The sequence below is a fragment of the Dromiciops gliroides genome, chromosome 3, assembly GCF_019393635.1.
Source record: "Dromiciops gliroides isolate mDroGli1 chromosome 3, mDroGli1.pri, whole genome shotgun sequence".
NCBI classification, from domain to species: Eukaryota; Metazoa; Chordata; class Mammalia; order Microbiotheria; family Microbiotheriidae; genus Dromiciops; species Dromiciops gliroides.
In genome coordinates, this window is record NC_057863.1 from 458,951,412 (window position 1) to 458,970,410 (window position 18,999).

The 18,999-nt window shown below is 39.5% G+C and overlaps 2 protein-coding genes across 7 annotated transcripts in view; one reads left to right on the forward strand and one right to left on the reverse strand.

The window, feature by feature from the left end:
• PKP4 (plakophilin 4) overlaps positions 1-14,344 on the reverse strand; it is a 247,843-nt gene extending 233,499 nt beyond the window's left edge. For all 6 annotated transcript variants that reach the window (XR_006355508.1, XM_043991466.1, XM_043991465.1 and 3 more), the window contains exon 1: positions 14,225-14,344. The gene's annotated coding sequence lies outside the window, so the exon portion shown is untranslated. The remainder of the gene's footprint in view (positions 1-14,224) is intronic.
• Positions 14,345-14,853: 509 nt separating this feature from the next.
• Positions 14,854-18,999, forward strand: part of CCDC148 (coiled-coil domain containing 148) — a 306,036-nt gene continuing 301,890 nt past the window's right edge. The window contains exon 1 of the mRNA XM_043991473.1: positions 14,854-15,252. The gene's annotated coding sequence lies outside the window, so the exon portion shown is untranslated. The remainder of the gene's footprint in view (positions 15,253-18,999) is intronic.

The following is an 18,999-nucleotide window of genomic DNA, read 5'->3' on the forward strand; positions in this document are numbered from 1 at the left end:
TTATTAGTATCTTAGATGAATTTGTAAAAGACATTTTTAAAAATCCACAGATGACACTGTGTAATTTAAGATCCTAAATGTGGATTCTAATGTGTTCCCCCAGTTTTGGGGAAACTGACTAAAAATCACTGATAAAACGAGTTTAGGTTTTTAAGGGTTTATTGGAAAATAGAAAGAAAAAGATTGAGAACAGAATTCTAACAGCCTGGCATTCCTATCTTTCCTCAAATTTCCTGTGAAGTCCTCTGCCGCCACCACCATCAAGTCCGGAAGCCAAAAAGGCCCGCGCTCTCTGCGCAGGCTCCCTTTCCTCCTTCCTGTCTCCTCCCAGACCATAGGAGGCTCCTCCAGTTGATTGGCTGGTAGACTTGATAGACAGCACCCATGAGCAAACGTCATTTCCTGACGCCAAGGAAAAGCCACAATGCCTCTGAGGCATTTTCCTCATGGTGGAGCTCTCCACAGCAAGTCTCCAGTAGGTGGCGTCATTCCAATCATTACAGTCCCCCCTTTTGTTCCTCAAGAAACAAAATGTTTCCTTGACGGAACAGTAAAAAGAATATAATAACTAATGCTAACTAATAATATGTGAACAACAATATAGAAAAGGAAGAGAGGAAAGTTTTGTCCAGAGGGGCGATTTTTTTTTTTTCCTCATGAACCGACGCTTTGACATTAGTCTTGCAAAGGGAGGGCCTCTGCATAGGGTACATGTTACAGATGATGTATATTATAACAGAAAGGAGATAGTAAAAACTAACAAAGCAAAACAGTTCATATAAAGACTCTGAGTTCTCTTGTCTTCTTGAAGTGGTAAGATGTCATCAGGAGGAAAGTGGATTCTGGTCTGGAAAACTGGATTCTGGACTCTGGTCTGGAAAGCTGGATTCTCTTCTTTAACTGTTTGAATTGCTGTATTTTTACTAAACCTTAGCATAGCATTGTCAATGATCAAATTAATAAATTCCATTACATTCCTTCCTTTATATGGTTAGACTTGTAATAGAGGGTTGAGGTAGTTATGCAATGTGTAACACTTTTTACCACCATGTGTCTGGATCAAAGCCAAATTCAGTATGTGTTCATGACACCTGAAAATGTTATGGAAAGGTTATCATACCATATCTCATGGTTCTGAGACAGCCAGTGATTGTGCTAGGCCACAGGTGAGTTCAACTGAGTGAGATAAAGAGCTCCACCATGAGGAAAATGCCTCAGAGGCATTGTGGCTTTTCCTCATGGTGGAGCTCTCCACAGCAAGTCTCCAGTAGGTGGCGTCATTCCAATCATTACAACACAAAGCTAGGAAAAACAGCTATCATGTTAAATGGTAAAATCTGGACCAAAACAGTTGAAAAAATGAGCCCAAAGTATAAAGACAAAATTTAAAATGAAAAATACAAATGCTAAACTTGGGTTTTTTCCCCCTTAAAAAAAAGTTAACTGTTCAAATAGAAGATGAGAAATTCCTGGCTCAAAAGCCATTCAATTGAAAAAGTTAAGGATTTCAGTTGACTGCAAGCTCAGGAGAATGAACAGGCTGTCAAAAAGGCTAATATAATATTAATGCAAGCTCATGCATAGTGTCCAAAATAATGAATAATAACTACTATACTTTGCATTGGGCAGACCTCATATGGAATACTATGTTCACTTCTGAGTGTCATATTTTTAAGTGTCAAACATTCAGAAAGAGTTCAACAGAATAAGGGAACTCTCTAAATTACCTCACAAGAAATGGTGAAGGAAGAAGACAGGCTCATATGAAAGCAGCCTTCAAATATTTGAAAGGTAATCATGTGGAAGAGGTTTTAGATTCTTACTAAGACTAATGGGAAGAACTAGGAACAATGGGGTTTAAGTTGCAGGATGTATGGTTTTAGCAACTTCAAAAGGAAGATTTAAATTTCAGCAGTGAAAAAGTAGAATAAGACTGCTTTATGAAGTGGTAATTTACCCATTGTTAGCTATACATATATAACACTTAAACATCAGAGGTGATGCCTACATGAGGAAGGAAGTGGGATAAAATTCTATGCTCCTCTGAAATACACTTAGATATTTAGGAAACTAAAGTTAAATGAACTAATTTGTTTAAAATACTGTACAATTTAATCATCAATATTGTGTGTTGATCAACTGTGACAGACTAGAGTCTTCTCACCAATCCAATGGTACAAAAAAGTTCCAAAGGACTCGTGATGGAAAAAACTCTCCAAATCCAGAAAAAAAAAAAGAAAGAAACTGTGGAATATGGATGTTGATTGGACCATACTCTCTCTCTTGTTTTTGGTGCTGTTGTTTTTCTTTTTGGAGGTTTTTTCCTTCTTGCTCTGATTCTTCTTGTATAACATGACTAAAGCAGAAATATGTTTAATGTTATATATCAGATTACCTGCTGTCTAGAGGAGGGGGGAGGGAGAAAAATTTGAAATTGGAAATCTTATCTAAACAAAGGTTGAAAACTTAAAAAATTAAAATTCTGTACAATTTAGTCAAGTTTCATAGAGCCAATCAGAGAGTCTGAGGGCTAAAAGAGCACTTGAGGACCTCCATAATCTATCTGGCTTCCACCTACCTTTCCTGCCTAATTTCACACTAATTCCTTTCACAACTGATCAGTACCCACTGCTTCTCTAACTGGAGAGTGGAGCCATAAACTCCTCCATTTAAAAGAAGAGGAAAAGAACTGACATCTCCTAAGATATCTCACTTCTCAACCAGCTGCACTCCTTCTGCCCCATTTTGGACTTCTTTGGCTTCTCCACCTTCCCCTCAAGTACCACACTCCCCCACCCCCACTCTAGCTTTCTTTTCAGTGCTGTCTTCTTCCATTTGATTGTAAGGTTTTGGGGATCTTTCTTTTTTGTATTTGTACCCTCGGTCCTTGCACAATGCTGGACACACAGAAGGTACTTAAATTTTTATTGAGTATTGATTATGAAATCTATGTCCAAACTAAATGTACAACTTACTGTTTCCTGACCTTGCTACTCCACATCCCACCTCTGTGCAAGTCACCCTTGACTTCTAGCTCTCTTACCCCTCATCTCCAATTATCTTCCAAGTTTTGTCCATTCCACTCCAAAACATCTTAAAGTCATACCACAATCACCCTCATTCAGCCCCCATCATCTTTCACATAGACTAATGCAACAGAACCCTAATTGCTGCCCCTACCTCATTCCCTAATCCTCTCCAATCTATCCTTCCCATAGCAGCTACAGTGATCTAAAAGGCAAGCACAGTTCCCTACTCAAAAAGTTCTAATGGCTACTTCTTGACTCTGTAATAAAATACAAACTCCTTTGATGGTTATTTAAAATCCTTCACAATAGGGCTCCAATACACTTCCTTAGGCTCATTACACAAATCTCCCTTTCATGCCCTTTATACTCAAATTAAAATGGTCTACTTAATGTTTCTCACACATGACATCTGATTTTTCCAAATCTCTATCTTTGTACAGGTTGTTACCCTCACCTTTAAGTCAAAAATGAAACCACTCCCCTGAAGGAAAGTATATTCATAGTACCTGACACATAGTAGGCAATTAATGCTCACTAATTATATGAGCCATCCTCTAAGACTTGAATTTACTCTCTTCTCATCCTCCCTCTCAGAATTCTATCCCGACAAATCTCAGTTCAAGTGCCACTTTCTCAACGAAGCCTTTCCTTACTCCCTTTTCTAAATGTTAGTACTTTCTCCCTTCTCAATTTACTTTGTATTACTGTGTACACTTTGCGTTCCTCCATTAAAATGTAAACTTCTTGAGATCAGGGACTGTCATTAAAAAAAAAAAATCCTCAGCGCAGTCTTTTTTTTTTGCACTGTCTTTTTTAAAAAAAGGTTTTGTTGATATATTTTTATATCACCATAGTTTCCCCTAGTATCCTTCCTCCTCTACCTCCCAGAGAGCCAATATAAATACAAATCATATTTTATAGACAAAAAAGAAAAATGAGAAATCGATTATCAGAAATAATTTGATGTGTTTCATCAAAACATCAAAAAACAAACAAATTTATGTTCAATGTGTAACACTTGCTAAACTCCTACTTCAGCTAATGAATGTTTTCTCATATCTCTTCTTTAGAGCCATGCTTGTACTTTCCATTTACAGTAATCCCTTCCACATCACAAATTTCCCCATGGAGGTTTTGATATATTGCGAATAAGAAATTTCTCTAAATGGAAATTTGGGAAGTTTTGTAGAAGCCGCAGATGACACTTGATGGCTAGCAGACAACATTGAAAAAGTTTGGAACTTCAGAAATGATTAACTCAATTTTACAATAAGGTACTGTTGTTGTTGCTGTTTGTCCTTCATTCTCAAAGAGGACCAAGACATTGGTCATGACTTGCAGTTAATTGGATTTAAGTGAGGAAAGGCAGTACAAAGTCACCAAACTCACTCTCTCCTCCAGAGCCATCTAGGTCCAGTGGCAAGATATGTGTGTGTCTCTCTCTCTCTCTCACACACACACACACACACACACACACAAAATCACAATGACTAGAGATGGCCCCAGATGTTTAATGCAATTGAGGTTAAGTGACCTGCCCAAGATCACACAGCTAGTAAGCATCTGAGGAGAGTTTTGAATTCAGGTCCTCCAACTTCAGGGACAGTGCTGTATCCACTGTGCCACCTAGCTGCCCCATATGGTACTGTAAACACTGCATAAAAGAAAAAAAGTCAGACTTCTTCCCTGGTACCAGAGGAGAGCCAAAATTTTTTTTGCAGATTTGATTTCCAGACTCCATGTCCCTAACCCCCATGATGTGAAAGAGATAACTATATATTGCTATGGTCACTGTGCATGTTGTCTTCTTGGTTCTGCTCACTCTACTTACTCTACATCATGTCATGCAGACCTTTCCATGCTTCTCAGTATTCATTACATGACAGTAATACTCCATTACATATATGTACCACAATTTATAAAGCTATTCCCCAACTGACTGGCATCTACTTTGTTTCCAATTCTTTGCTATGACAAGATGTGATGCTACAAATATTTTGGTGTATGTGGGGTCTTTTCTTATCAAATTCTTGGGGAATAAGCTTGATAATAGAATCTCTAGGTATGGATGTTAGCAATTTTATTTTTGTAATTCTAAATGCTTTCCAAAATAGTTGTACTAATTCATTGTTCGACCAACAATAGTGCATTATTCTTTTAATGTTTGGTTGAATTTAAAGTCATCGCCCAAGCCACACTCAAATACTTCTAACTCCTCAGCTAGATCATCAAGATCTTTTACAAAATACCTTGAACCTGCCTACCTACCCCAACCTTCTCTCTCTGAATTCCCAAATATTAACTCGATGCTTTGAGTATACTGCTCTCTTTACAATTCCATAAGCATGACATCTGCTTTCCCAGCTACATGCCTTCAGTGCTGACACTTTTTAAAAATGCAAAGCCACTTCTTCCACATAATGCTTGTCCATTTAAGGTCCAGCTTAAGTCTCACCTTCATGATAAACCCAGTAATTGCTGATTTCCAAATCCCTCTCTTCTACACATCTAGAGCAGTCATTAACACCAAAAATAGGCCATTTTGTTATTACTTTTTCATATCAATGTACTTTATCTCCCTAAAGTAAGTTTTAAACTTCTGGAGTCAGAGACCAGCTCCTAAAATCTTCTGGATTAAAAAAAATTTTTTTTAAAGTTTGAAGGAAGATGGATATTATTATGCAAAGGATCTACAATTTTGCCATTATGGTGGCCTCCTTCCCCAGGACCTAGGTGGTCATCACTCTGACTAAGTATACTTAAGTCCTAAGGACTTGCCTAAGGCAGAAAGAAGTTAAAGTTATTTGCAAGGCTAGAATCAGAGGCAAAATTCCAACCAAGAAGGGTAGGCATCTAGGTAGTTCAATGGGTAGAACAGTGGACCTGGAGTCAGGAAGACCCAAGTTCAAATCCTGCCTGAGACAATCACTAGCTGTGTGACCCTGAACAAGTCACCTCACCTGTGTACTTCAGTTTCTTCATCTGTAAAATGAGGATAATAATAGCACCTACCTCCCAGGGTTGTTGTAAGGATAAAATGAAATAACTGTAAAGCACTTTGCAAACCACAAAGCACTCTATAAATTTTAGCCATTATTAATTTGTATTACTACTGACATCAAACTCAGCATTTTAGCCACTATTCCACCTTGCCCCTACAGTTTCTCAACAGAAAGCTGCACCTCATTCTTATATTAAAAGTGAAATGTATCATAGTTAAACCTCAAGATACACACAATGGAACTGGAAATGGTACAGAGAAAGGAAACAAAAATGTTCAAGAAAAAATAGCTTGGAAAAGAGAAGACTCAAGTAAGTAGGTGACACATTTTAAAGCACTGTGCAGAAAAGGAGCTAGATCTATCCTTTTTTGGGCCCAGAATACAGAAAATAGGAGTAAAGAGTAGAAGCTACAGAGAACTAGATTTTGGCTAAGGAAAAATGTCTTAACAAATTAGGGCTGTACAAAACTGGAATGGACTACCCTAGGCAAGTTCAGTTTCCTTTTTTGGATGCTGAAAAGTAATTCAGGAACACATTGAATTAGGTAGCCTCTGAGGCCCCTTCCAATGTAGGACAAAGGAGCAATAGACTAAAAACTATTTTATATCCACCACTATTACTAGAAACACAATTCAAAGTGCATATTCTACCTATGGTGAACCAGTAGATTAACCTTCATATACTAAAAGTAAGGTATGATTCAAAAAACCATAGCTTAGGATTGTTCAGTCAGGAAATATAAAGACTAAAATGGAAGCGAGTAATGCAAATAAAACCATATCATGTTGGTTAAACCTATCCAAGTCTGTTATGAGAGTGTGTATAGTTTTATTCAAAAAAATCTAAGAATACAGAGACCTCTTGCTTGACCTTGAAAATTCTCAAACTATTGAAATTTCTTACTAAGCAGAATATAAAATATGGAATCAGAAGTGGTATTAAGGGCTTAAAAAGTAAAGAGGTAGGGGCAGCTAGGTGAGGCAGTGGATAAAGCACCAGCCCTGGATTTAGGACTCCCTGAGTTCAAATCCAGCCCCAGACACTTGACACTTAACTAGCTGTGTGACCCTGGGCAAGTCACTTAACCCTCATTGCCCAGCAAAAAAAAACAAAGAAAGAAAGAATAGATGCATGAGTATACAGAGGAAGTTCTCCCTTATGGGTGATTGACAAAGCAACAATAAATAGGTTAAAAAATATTTAAATAAAGCTATTCCAAGCTATTCTTTTAATTTACTAAAGTTCAGGGTATTTGCATAATTCTTAAGAACATCACAAAAAAATTCTACACTTAAGGATGGTCTAGTAAGAATATACAATTGCCTAAAGGAATCAATTTGTGGACCTATCAACTGAATGGTCCATAAAATGTTAAGAGTTTTCTAAAATCTTTTCTTTAACTGACAGCCAACCATATTTTACAAAGGCATCATGAAAAATTCCAATGTAAAAGATTGAACTTATAATAAAAGATACATTTACATTTTATAATTATTTCAATTTCTACTTCTCTGAACTGGGAATATTACTTTCTACCCTTTAAAGTTATTATCAAATTTATTAATATATTTACTCATACTTCCTACTCTTTATGGCATTGAACAAGTACTCTTGCATGCAGGTTTGTTTTTTTTTTTGGTGAGGCAATTGGGGTTAAGTGACTTGCCCAGGGTCACACAGCTAGTAAGTGTTAAGTGTCTGAGGCTGGATTTGAACTTGGGTCCTCCTGAATCCAGGGCCAGTGCTCTATCCACTGCACCACCTAGCTGCCCCCTTGCATGCAGTTTTAAAGACTTGAAGTGCTACATATTTCAAGCATCTCCAAAGGTAAGTTCCTTTATGTGTTGTTACCTGAATATATTCTTTATTGATAATGACTTGGGGAAACCAACAACCTCTTAGTTCATCTGAATTTTGGTTATTTTCTTTCTCAAAATACCCTGACCCCATCCATGCAATTTCATATTTTGATTCTATTCCTAGAAAGCAAGCTAACATTCTCACAATTAATTATCCTTTAATTACCTGAAGTGTTGTGTTATTGCCCTGAACACCCCAATATACTTGCTTTTTATCATCCTTATGGCAGTCTGTATGTGGAAACCTCACCCCCCCCCCCACCCAGTTGCTCTTCCAAATCTGTTGAGCTTGAAGGGTCATTCACAGGGGGATAAATGGCTGAAGGGCATATCACAGTGTATAGAATTAAATTTGGAGAGACAAATGTAATACTTTTATCCAGGGGGGCAGCTAGATGGCACTGGCCCTGGATTCAGGAGGACCTGAGTTCAAATCCAGCCTTAGACACTTACTAGCAGCTGTGTGACTCTGGGCAAGTCACTTAACCCTCATTGCCCTGCAAAAAAAAAACAAACAAAAAAATCCCCCAACTTTTATCCAGGTAAAAGTTCAAATTAACATCAAGGGAAGCCTCAAAGTAGAAAAGAAGTCACAAGTGTTACCTGCAACCTGAGGATCTGGGTGTGTGCATATAGAAGAGAAGTGAGAAGGAAAAATGTCTTAACAATGTCTAAACTAACTACTTGCATGTAAGCCTGCACTAGTTAGTTACAGAACCTAGACTGGGTCTCCAATTTATATATAGTCCTTTTCTCCTACACACAAGCTAGCAATCACCTCTCTTAGCAATATTGACTGTGTCCTTTGTGTCACTGACTTCACAGCAGGATGAACCTCGCCATACCCCACAAATTTGGAGGCTCCTGGACAACTCCACCAAGTGCTAAAATCTAATGAAAATTCTGCTTAAATTTACTAATGTGGGCTCCCCTCCCTAAAACGGGCTTACCCTTCTATACTGTGCAAAAGTCTTTTTGTTCATTCGTGCTTTAATGCTGTAATTTTGCCTACTAATCCTATCCAGTTCCCAAATGCTTAACACAGTACCTGGTACATAGCAGGTGCTTAATAAATGCTTGTTGACTGACTACAGACAAAATGATCACTGATGCATATGATCATTATCCATCAAAACTAAACAAAAATAAATTTTTAGGTTTAATTGATTTGGAAATATCACAAATATCAAGCTTCCAAGTTTTACAATTTAAGATTAAGCATGATTCGGGCAGCTAGATGGTGCAGTGATTAAAGCACCGGCCCTGGATTCAGGAATACCTGAGTTCAAATCCGGCCTCAGACACTTGACACTTACTAGCTGTGTGACCACGGGCAAGTCACTTAACCCCCCATTGCCTTAAAAAAAAAAAGATTAAGCATGATTCTACTTTTCTGTTATTAAAATTTATTACAGCCCTATTATTGCTAAGCCAATATAGTTCACGTGAATATACAGTTTTGTTGCATTCTTTCATGGCAGCTCAAGAAATAATGCGAATATCATACAACGCCAATAGACTTCCCAACATAGAAAGATCTACCTAGGAATCATCAAAACAACATCCCCTTCCTTTTCTTCTTTTCCCTTTTTAGAGGGAAAATCCCATTTCTCTCCTTTCCTGAGTGCCCTCCCTACTGGGAGAGGCAGAAAGAAGCTGGTAGTACGTAGCACATATCTTCAATCTTTAAGGGTCTTTATAACCTGCTCAGTTATTAAGATGAAAAAATTGACCATTCAGAGTGCAAACCTTTTCTTCTCCCCAAAATATAGAGGAAATAGTAAATCTTTTTTTGTTTTGTTTTTTTACGGGGCAATGGGGGTTAAGTGACTTACTTGCCCAGGGTCACACAGCTAGTAAGTGTCAAGTGTCTGAGGCCGGATTTGAACTCAGGTACTCCTGAATTCCGGGCCGGTGCTTTATCCATTGCGCCAACTAGCCACCCCTGGAAATAGCAAATCTTGTTGAATAAATATAAGGTTTGCTATATGAGACTGTGATTTTGCTGCCTATTCATCTAAATGGTGGGAGGAAGGAGGAAAAAAGTAGAATGAGAGCTTTAAAACTCCGTTTTCCCAAAAAGTGGCAAAACTTTTTATAAAGCCTTAAAAGGATGTCATGCTCGTTTTAGAAAACAAGGGAACTCATGAGACCCCATTTTGTTCCAAAAGGTGCAAGAAGGAAAAAAACTCAAGTTGGAAGGATCACGGTGAAAACTGTCTACTGTTGCTGTTGTTTTTCCAGCAATGAAGACCATATTACATTTTATGAAGCTGTATAATCCAGCTTATTCTCAAAATTTTGTTTTTGCTCTCCTCCTTTGCTGCTACCTCACTTTAGTCCTAAAACAGCTGCTTAAAGATCACACCATTATTCATTTTGTACACATATGTAGCCCACTAGAATTGTATTCCAATGAGTAGCCTTTCAGTGCCTGCAGAAAGGCCACTAGGGTACCATTAAGTACACTGAAGTAGTAAATACACCGTAGTAGCCTGAATGAATTAAAGCAACTTCTAAAACTGCCTAACAATTCCCAAGAGTAGTTTATGCATTGGAAGAACCCTGGAATAAACCTTTCATTCATCTTTAAGGGAAAGAATTTAGGTATTAATTCTACATTAGAAATAAGCAAGCTGAGGAACAGAGATATTATTTGCAAATTGTAAATACATATCCTAGATTTTATAAAATTCCCAAAATAAATTAATATTTTGTCAATCAATCGACTGGCATATTCCAGATGAAATGCAAGTACTAATGCTATATTTACTATAGTATGATTGCTTAAAATTTCTCTTAAAATACAAAAGTAGCACCAACATCTTTATCACCTTTTTAAAGGAATATATGAAAGTTTGGGAATTATAGGGCAGTTTCTGCAATTTGGATTTTTGTATTGTGACCTACAAAACCACAATGTATACATACTCTCTATCTTATAACAGTGAAAAAACAATTTGTATTTTGAATTAAATTACAAGTTATATCATTTTCTATCATCTCTGGCCATAAGGTCACAGCACCTTCTCCAGGACTGCAGAATCCAAGATTGCAGAACAGGAGCATACCATAGACAGATTTCAGTTGGTCCCAGAACTTGGATGGGAAAACAAAATTAATCTTTATAGCAATTTAATTGTTTTCCTATGTAATCCTATACATGTTTCTTTTATGCATTTAAAAACATTATTCTGAGAATAGGCTTTCAACAGATTGCCAAAGAAGTCCATGACACAGTCACACAAAAAAAGGTGAAGAACCCCTGCTCTTGTGAATCAAAAAGAATGGAATAAAAACTTTAGAATGCATGATTGTTAACTGAAAGGTCTCTCAAGCAGTTAAAACTATCTACCCCAAACCTGTATACAATATGTATATAGTTATTTTAATTTCCTTATGCAGCAGAGAAATAATCTGTTTTTTACCCTCTAGTCTGAATTTCAAATCAAACAAGAATATACTTTTAACTTGTACTGCCATAGGTTCTAACAATGTTGCATAATAAAAAGTTTGCTGCTACAATTACAAAAACCTATGTCTTTTACAATTTTAGTTTTCAAGTAGACCCTTAATTTAGAATGTTTATTGATTCCAACCATACCTATAAAAAAGCTTTAACAATCAGGTGCAATTTCCTAAGTTTTTGTTTTCTACTTTGCCTGGTCCAGTTTGCATATAAAGGCTCTCATGCTATACTTCTCTTCATGGCTCTTAATCCAAGCCAAGCGATCACAGGAAATCTTGATTTGGCAGATAAATTTATCATTTTTCTGAGTCTGGTCCAAAATTTTCAATTATAGAGGAGCTCAGAGAAAACATTCTCAAAAGTAAAATGTGTCCCATATAAAGCACACACAGTGGGTCTCAATGCAACATACAGAATCACTCTAACTTTTGGTTATTTTCCTACAGACAATAATTTTGCTGGCTTCCATTAAGGTTTCTCTACAACACCAGAAAGGAAGGCTTCTACAAATTTTGTTTAACATACTTGTACCAAAATAATCTGTGACCTTGTAACTAGAAGTGTCACCAAAGAGAAAAATCAGCAGCCAACTGGAAGGGAATGTAAAATATTGCAAACAAACAAACAAAAAATGCTCCTCTACACACACACACACACACACACACACACACACACACACACACACACACGGCATACACACATATGGGTTATTCTCCAACTTGCTTCCTTCATATTAAGAAAAAATTCAGCTTTTAACTCGAAAAATACACACCAATAATTTTTCATTTTATTCAATTGAGCCATCATGCTTAAAAGTTATTCTCTTTTCCTTTTCCCCTCCTCGGAAAAGGACTAGTATAATTACAAAACCAAAAGCACGACCTTTCTTAATAAACGTAAATCTTGGAATAGAGATGCTTGTGATTGTTGTGTCTCATTGTATTTCTCTGCTATTTCAAATGGTAATTGACAAGCCCCTAATTTAACTGTACCACACAGTTCTATCTGTCCCATCACTGGTCAAACACTGCCTCTCTGTTTCTATTCATTATGCATTCTATGGGATTCTAAAGCAGAGCAGCATGACCAAAAGATTACAATTCTTATAACATCTGAGATTCACAAATCTTCCTTAAATTATGTCTCCCTTCACAAGCACTAACAGACATTTTAAAAACGGCTAAACATGTTGGTTGCAACACCATCATCCTAAAAACATCCACCTTATGGTCCCTGTTTCTGCAGCTTCTCTGAGAACCCTTGTGGCACACGAAAAATCTGACACTCATGAAACACTGCAAGCCAAACTTGAGAAGAGAAGATTCGACGAATGATGACCTTGTTAAGTGGGAGTCTTTTCCCCCTCCCCCAAATTCATCCTCCTGGAGGAAAATGCCGCAAAATCGAGCCTAAGCATGAATACTGCCAGCCAGGCTGACGGCAGGCAGATCTGCTTGTCACACTTCCCCAATGCCCGCTCTGCCGCAAGGAGAGAGGGAAGGAGGCGGAGAGAAGCGAGAGCTTCCCCAGCTCCCCAGAAGATGCTCCAGTGACCTCTGGCTAATGGAGAGCGCGGAGCAGGGAGCGGCAGCAGGGTGTGCGTACTCTGCCCCCAAAGCATTCCTCACATTCCTCCACAATCTACCGCCCGAGGAACAAACAGCGCGCGTCTCCTCCAGGCACACACACACACACCTGCCTATTCATCGGCCCCGAGCGGCCACGGCCACGGCTCCGGTGCCCGCACTCGGCTGCTTGTCGCACTCCACCAACACGCAGCTAAATCCGAGACAAATCCCCTTCCCCGCCCGGGCAAAGGCGGCGAGAGTGGCAAAAAGCTTGGCCGAAACAGCCGCCCAACGGCCGGGGAAACGTTATTTCAACTCCTGAGTGTAACACGTTAGGGGACTAGGCGGTTGGGGGAGAGAAGAGGTGCAGGGGACAGGGGAGACCGGTAGAAGAGTGCATGCAGGGGCGAGGACCAGAAGGGAAAGAGAGGCTAATGCAACACACACGGAGAGAATAAGGGTGTGAGGAAGATGGCCAAGAAGGGGTGAAGGGTGCTGGACAGACTTCCACGCTGGAATTAGGGTGGGGGGCAGAGAAGAGGTAGCCAAAGAGAGGGAAGGCGCAAAGCAAAGGGGAAGATCCTGCCACTTCTACGGGATTCAGTTAAGACTGGTGGGAGACAGGAGTGAGGGGGGAGTATAGGGGCTTAAAAGGGCTTGTAGGAGATGGAGAATTTAGGGCAAATAAGAGCAAGAGGTTTTAATGGGAAAGAAGGGTTGGGGGAAGGGGGAAGAAAAACGAAGGTGAGGGCAGAATGAAAGAGGGAATGGGGAAGGGGGAGAAGTCAAAGTGCGGGGCAGAAAGCCAGAAGGGATGGGAGAGGGGAAGGAGCAAGGGCAGATTTGCCAGGAAGGATTAGTCGGGGCTTTGGGGGGGGCGGCGGGGGGGGGATTTGGTGGGGAAGGACAGAAGCTGAAAGCCACAGACTAGGAAAATTCAGGAGACTACACAGAACCGTGGAGGGGAGAGAGGTAAGTAGAAAGGGAAGGAAAAAAAAATCCAGGGAAATGCAAATGGAGGTTGAAACTTCAGTGCCGCGGGGGGGGGGGGGGGGGGAGGGGAGAAGGCGAGTGCTGGCAGGAACACGAGGCGGGGCAGGAAAGGAGAGGAGTAGGTGGGTGGGGGTGGTAGTAACGGGAGGCTCCCCTTCCCACACCCTCCCCCACCCTCTTCCCGATCAGGAGATTTGGGAGGTGTGCGGGGGGAACAGTAAGAAGAGCCGGGAAGTGAAGGGCCAGGGGGAGTGGGGGTTGGGGGGTATGGTTCGGCGCCCTCCCCGCCTGCCGCACACTTACTTTGCAGGTTAGGAAGCGGCTGCCGTCGCTCCAGGAATCGGGGACATCCGCGCGGAGGGGTCGCGGCTGCGGCACCCAAAAAAAAAGTGCCAGGGCCAAAAGAGCTTCCCTCCCCCTCCCTCGACCCCCCCCCCCCGCAGAACCCCCTCCCGCCCGCCCGCCCCCTCCCCTGGAACACTTCTCCCACCCCACCCCCGGGAGGCGGCGGCGGCGGCGGCCAACTTCCCCCTCTACCCGGTGCCCATGATGCCACCTTCCTCGGCGACAGCACGGAGTCAGCCCCGGTGCCTGGGTGCTGCCGAGCTCCGCGGAGCGGCCCCCACCGCCCCAGTCAGTCAGTCAGACAGCCAGCCAGCCAGCCAGCCCAGGGCTCCCGGGAACGTCAGCACGCCGCCGTCCCCCGACCTGCTCCGCGCCAGCTTCCATTGGACGGCAGGAAAAGGCTGTCCCACCCTATTGGCCCGGCCCTCATATTGAACAGGCCAATGGAATCCAGGGTTTCAGGTCGCCATAGAGACCGATGCTGTTAAGAGCGAGAGCGGCTAGAGAAGGTGGGGAGGGTGGGGAGAACGAAGGTGTCCGGCTCCGGGGGTGGGGGCAGTGGGGGCGGGTTACGAGGTGCCCGAGCACCCTAGATCTGGATCCAAAAGGGACCTCAGGGACCACCTAGTCTAGCCCCTTCATTTTACAGTTGAGGAAACTGAGACCCTAGAAGGTCTCTGTGATTTTCCTAAGATCACACGGGTAGGAAGAGGGGTGGGAGGATTTGAGGCTGGGGGGATTCCCTCATTCCGTATCTTAGACGTGGGTGGGCCTTCCTTTCCCTTCCTTCCCCTGATTTCTTTCCTCTCCCTTGACAGGGTTTGTCAGTGGTATCGAAGACACCCTACCCCACCCCCAGCCCCTTATAGTTTACCTGTCCCTGAAGGTGACCTCAGAAACTGGTATTGCTTTCACTTCTCCTTGGTTTGGGGAGCGGGCCCCTGAAACTGCGCCCTTTGACCTTTATGCAGCATCAGCTTCTGCCGGTGAGTCTGTTTTCCCATCCTTCCCTCTTTCCCCCATATGCAAAATCTCCTGAATCCGGTACCTTTTCTGCATATTTATCTCTACCCCCTGAAGATCTCACTTCAAAGTCAATGTTTAAAATTCAGGCCCCTACCGGGAGGTATTTTTCCTCTAAAGAAAAACAAAAATGGTAATGAAAAAGTCTGTGTGATGAGATGCATTTTACTATGAGTACAATAAAAGCTGGAATTAAAACACATTTTAACCTAGCCCACAACTTCTCACCTCTCCATTAGCATAGAACGGTATTTATTAAGTATATATGGCTTACTAGCTGTGTGACCCTGGGCAAGTCACTTAACCCCAATTGCCTCACTAAAAAAAAAAAATTAAAAAAAAAGTATATATGGGAACAAAACAAGTTTGACAGACATGCTCTATAGTAGGAGGTTGCCTTCTGTGGAAAGGGACAATGTGCAAACCTAATGCCCCATGCTTTTTTGTATTCGTATCAGAATCAAGGAGAGAGAGAATCCAATCAAATGCTGGTTAGCAATTTTAGGGAGTTTGATATGCCTTAAACTTAAGAGTGAACCTGGCTTCAGTAACTGGATTGGGCACATGCATCTTGGGTTTTAATGCTGCTTCTCTTACTGCTTTGCTTTATGACATATTCACTCTGTTCCTGCTTCCCAGTCCATAAAATGAAAATAAATATTATTTTTCCAAGTCTAAATAAAGGAAATGAACCCAGTTAAACACAAGTAATGATTTTGACAGGAAATAATTATCTTATTAAGTATATTATTTCAATAAAATATAACCATTAGTTTTCTAATGATATTTATTTTATTAAAGATAGGAGGTTTTTTAAGCTCATTAATATCCAGGTTATATTTTTATTAAAGAATCCACTGTTTTAAAGACAGTTTTGTGAGAAAGTAGTTGTGCTTTTGGAGGTTATAAATATTCCATTGGGAGATGGAGATTTCATGCTTCTATTATGAATTTTAAATTAGATAATGTGCTTTGCTATTAGATTTTAAAAAATCTTTTGTCTTTCTCTGTGGAAGGATAATACATTAGTGTCTCTAGATCTAATCACAAATATTATGCATTAGCTCATTAATAGGGTGACTGTTTTCAGTCTACATAATTTGTGTGATGAAATCCAAACCTAGTTGACATCTTTGTTCAGGGTCAGACGATCCCAGATGGCAACTGAGTATTTGTACAGTTGTCTATGGAGTTGCTTGTACTTTTCCAGTGTTGGGTAGGGAGCAACAAGTCAGAAGGCTCACTGCTTTCTCCCCTTGCCATCATGGGAATTTGGTCTACCTGCTTTGGAAAGGTATACTAACCATACTTCTGTTGAAGGGTGGAATAAGTAAAATTCAAACTATAAATAACACCAACTTGAGAAGTAATACATTGATGAGCATATGACATGCCAGTGCTATATAAGGTTTGAACTGACAATGATTTCATTTTCTCTTGTTCTGGGGTTGGATGGGAAACAGAAGAAACAAAAATACATTATTTTCATTTTAGAATTGCATGCTTTTATCAAGTGATGAGTTTCACTAGGATTTTATATTGCATGTGCTATATTTTTCATAATTAAAATTGAATAAAATATAACAAATTTAATTTTGTAACATGTTGCAATTCATATTTATCTTACTATAAACTATGGTAAAAATGGTTCTCTTTCATAAATCCACAAGACACTTAGCTACAGCCCCACTTAAAGAAAAACGAATATTAGTTGTTTAAATTAGGCTTATTTAACAGATAAATTAGTAATAGTTTGCTTTACAAGATAATTCTTTGCTATGCCAAAGACTTCACTACCAGGTTCCTTTCAGATTATACTTGGTTGATATATTTTAAAATAATATTAGTTTTACAAAAGTTCAGTTTACACTCAACTTTTCAGGAGCACAGCTATTTTGTAAAGTAGGGGTCTGTTGTTAGTCATTTCAATTGTGTTTGACTCTTCATGATCCCATTTGGGGTTTTCTTGGCTTGGCAAAGATACTCAAGTGGTTTGTCATTTCCTTCTCCAAAAGTAAGGGTATATTTGTATTAGATCATTATTCTTTGGTATACCACTTTTGCTAAAACAAGAGACTACAATTGCAGTTGTTTCAATCTGACAAAATCAAAGAAGCTATCAATGCCAAAAAAAAAAAATGGAAAAGCAAAAAGACAAAGATATGAATCTTGACTATCACCATTTCTTGCAAAAGTATAACCCATTTGTTGTCTTCCTGCCAGTTTCCTTTAGTGCTCTCTACCTTTTTCCCTTTCCCATTTTCATTTGCAGTACAAATGGAACCACCATATTTAGTCCCCAATACCTTGGTTCTAGATCCTTATCAGAAGTAGAAATGACTCCTAATGAATTGACAGGGCAGCTGAAGTATACATTGATGATATTCATACTGGAGATAACACAAGATTGGAATCGCTTAGTTCAGGAAAAGGAAGATACCAAAATACGGGCAAAAACCACTGTAATAATACCACTGAAAAAGACAACAAAGAAGACAAACTTATTTGCTTATATTTCTCATAGACCTTTATGAGAATGACATGCACACACAATATCAAGAGTATGCTTCATGAAAAAACATAAAAGGAACACTCGGGCTTTCACAAATGATTTTCTTCCACAATGTCCACATCTTTGAAATCAAACAGTTGACTAAGGGTTAAAGAGAACGTAAGATCATACTGTATTTATTTGATTCCAAAAAAAGTATTTGACCCAGCAAAATGTAGTCAATGGTACTCTGGTTATTATTAAAGTTTTTCAAAGTATGATAAATGAAATCTTATTCTTGCCAGAGAGGTTTTTCTCTTTTGTGGATGATGTTCTATATGGGATCGAAATGGAAGAAGAATTCTCCCCAGATTGTAAAGTATTCCAGATAATCTTTGTCATTGACGTACTGATTGCATCCAACATGAGAACTTTATAAGGCCTCCTCAGTGATACCCATGATTATACAAAGAGATCAACCAAACAATCCCTAGAGGAAAAAACTAAATGGATGAAAAATGCTGACTGACTGTCCAGACTGTAATAGTCCGTTGGAACTACAGACATGCTCACTAAATCAGTATATCAGGTCTGGGACAAGCGCTGCAGCTTGACTCTGAGTTGGGCCCAGAATTGAATGGTAGATGGAGAACAAGTTGCAGTGCAATTAAGAAATTGCAACATTTTAACAACCCCAAGCTTCTTCCTGACATAAAAATGTTCTTTAAGTTTATCTTTTTTTAATGCTATATTGTTAACTGAATATTAACTACCAATACAAATAAATAAATTTACTTTGCATCTATTTACATTTAAATAAATTTAAATATGTAAAATGTCATAATTTTCCAGTCACTCTCTCTTCAGTCTCCATCAGTTTCTTTTTCACTTATTCTCATTTACATTTATATGGTCACAATATAAATCTGAGGTTGCAATGGCTTCCCATTACCTTGAGAATGAAACATAAAATTCTTTTAAATTGAAGCCCTTCATAATAAAAGTGGTCTTTAGCCTACTTTTTGAGGTTTATTTCACAATACTCTCTGGCACTCCAGACTCTAGTCAAACTGTCCTACTTCCTGTTCTTCCTGAACAACATTCCATCTCTTATCTTTTTTCCTTTGCACAAGCTATCACCATGCTTACAATACATTCCTTCTTCACTTCCACCTTTAAGATCCCTAATTTCCTTCAAAACTCAATTCAAAGGGCAGTT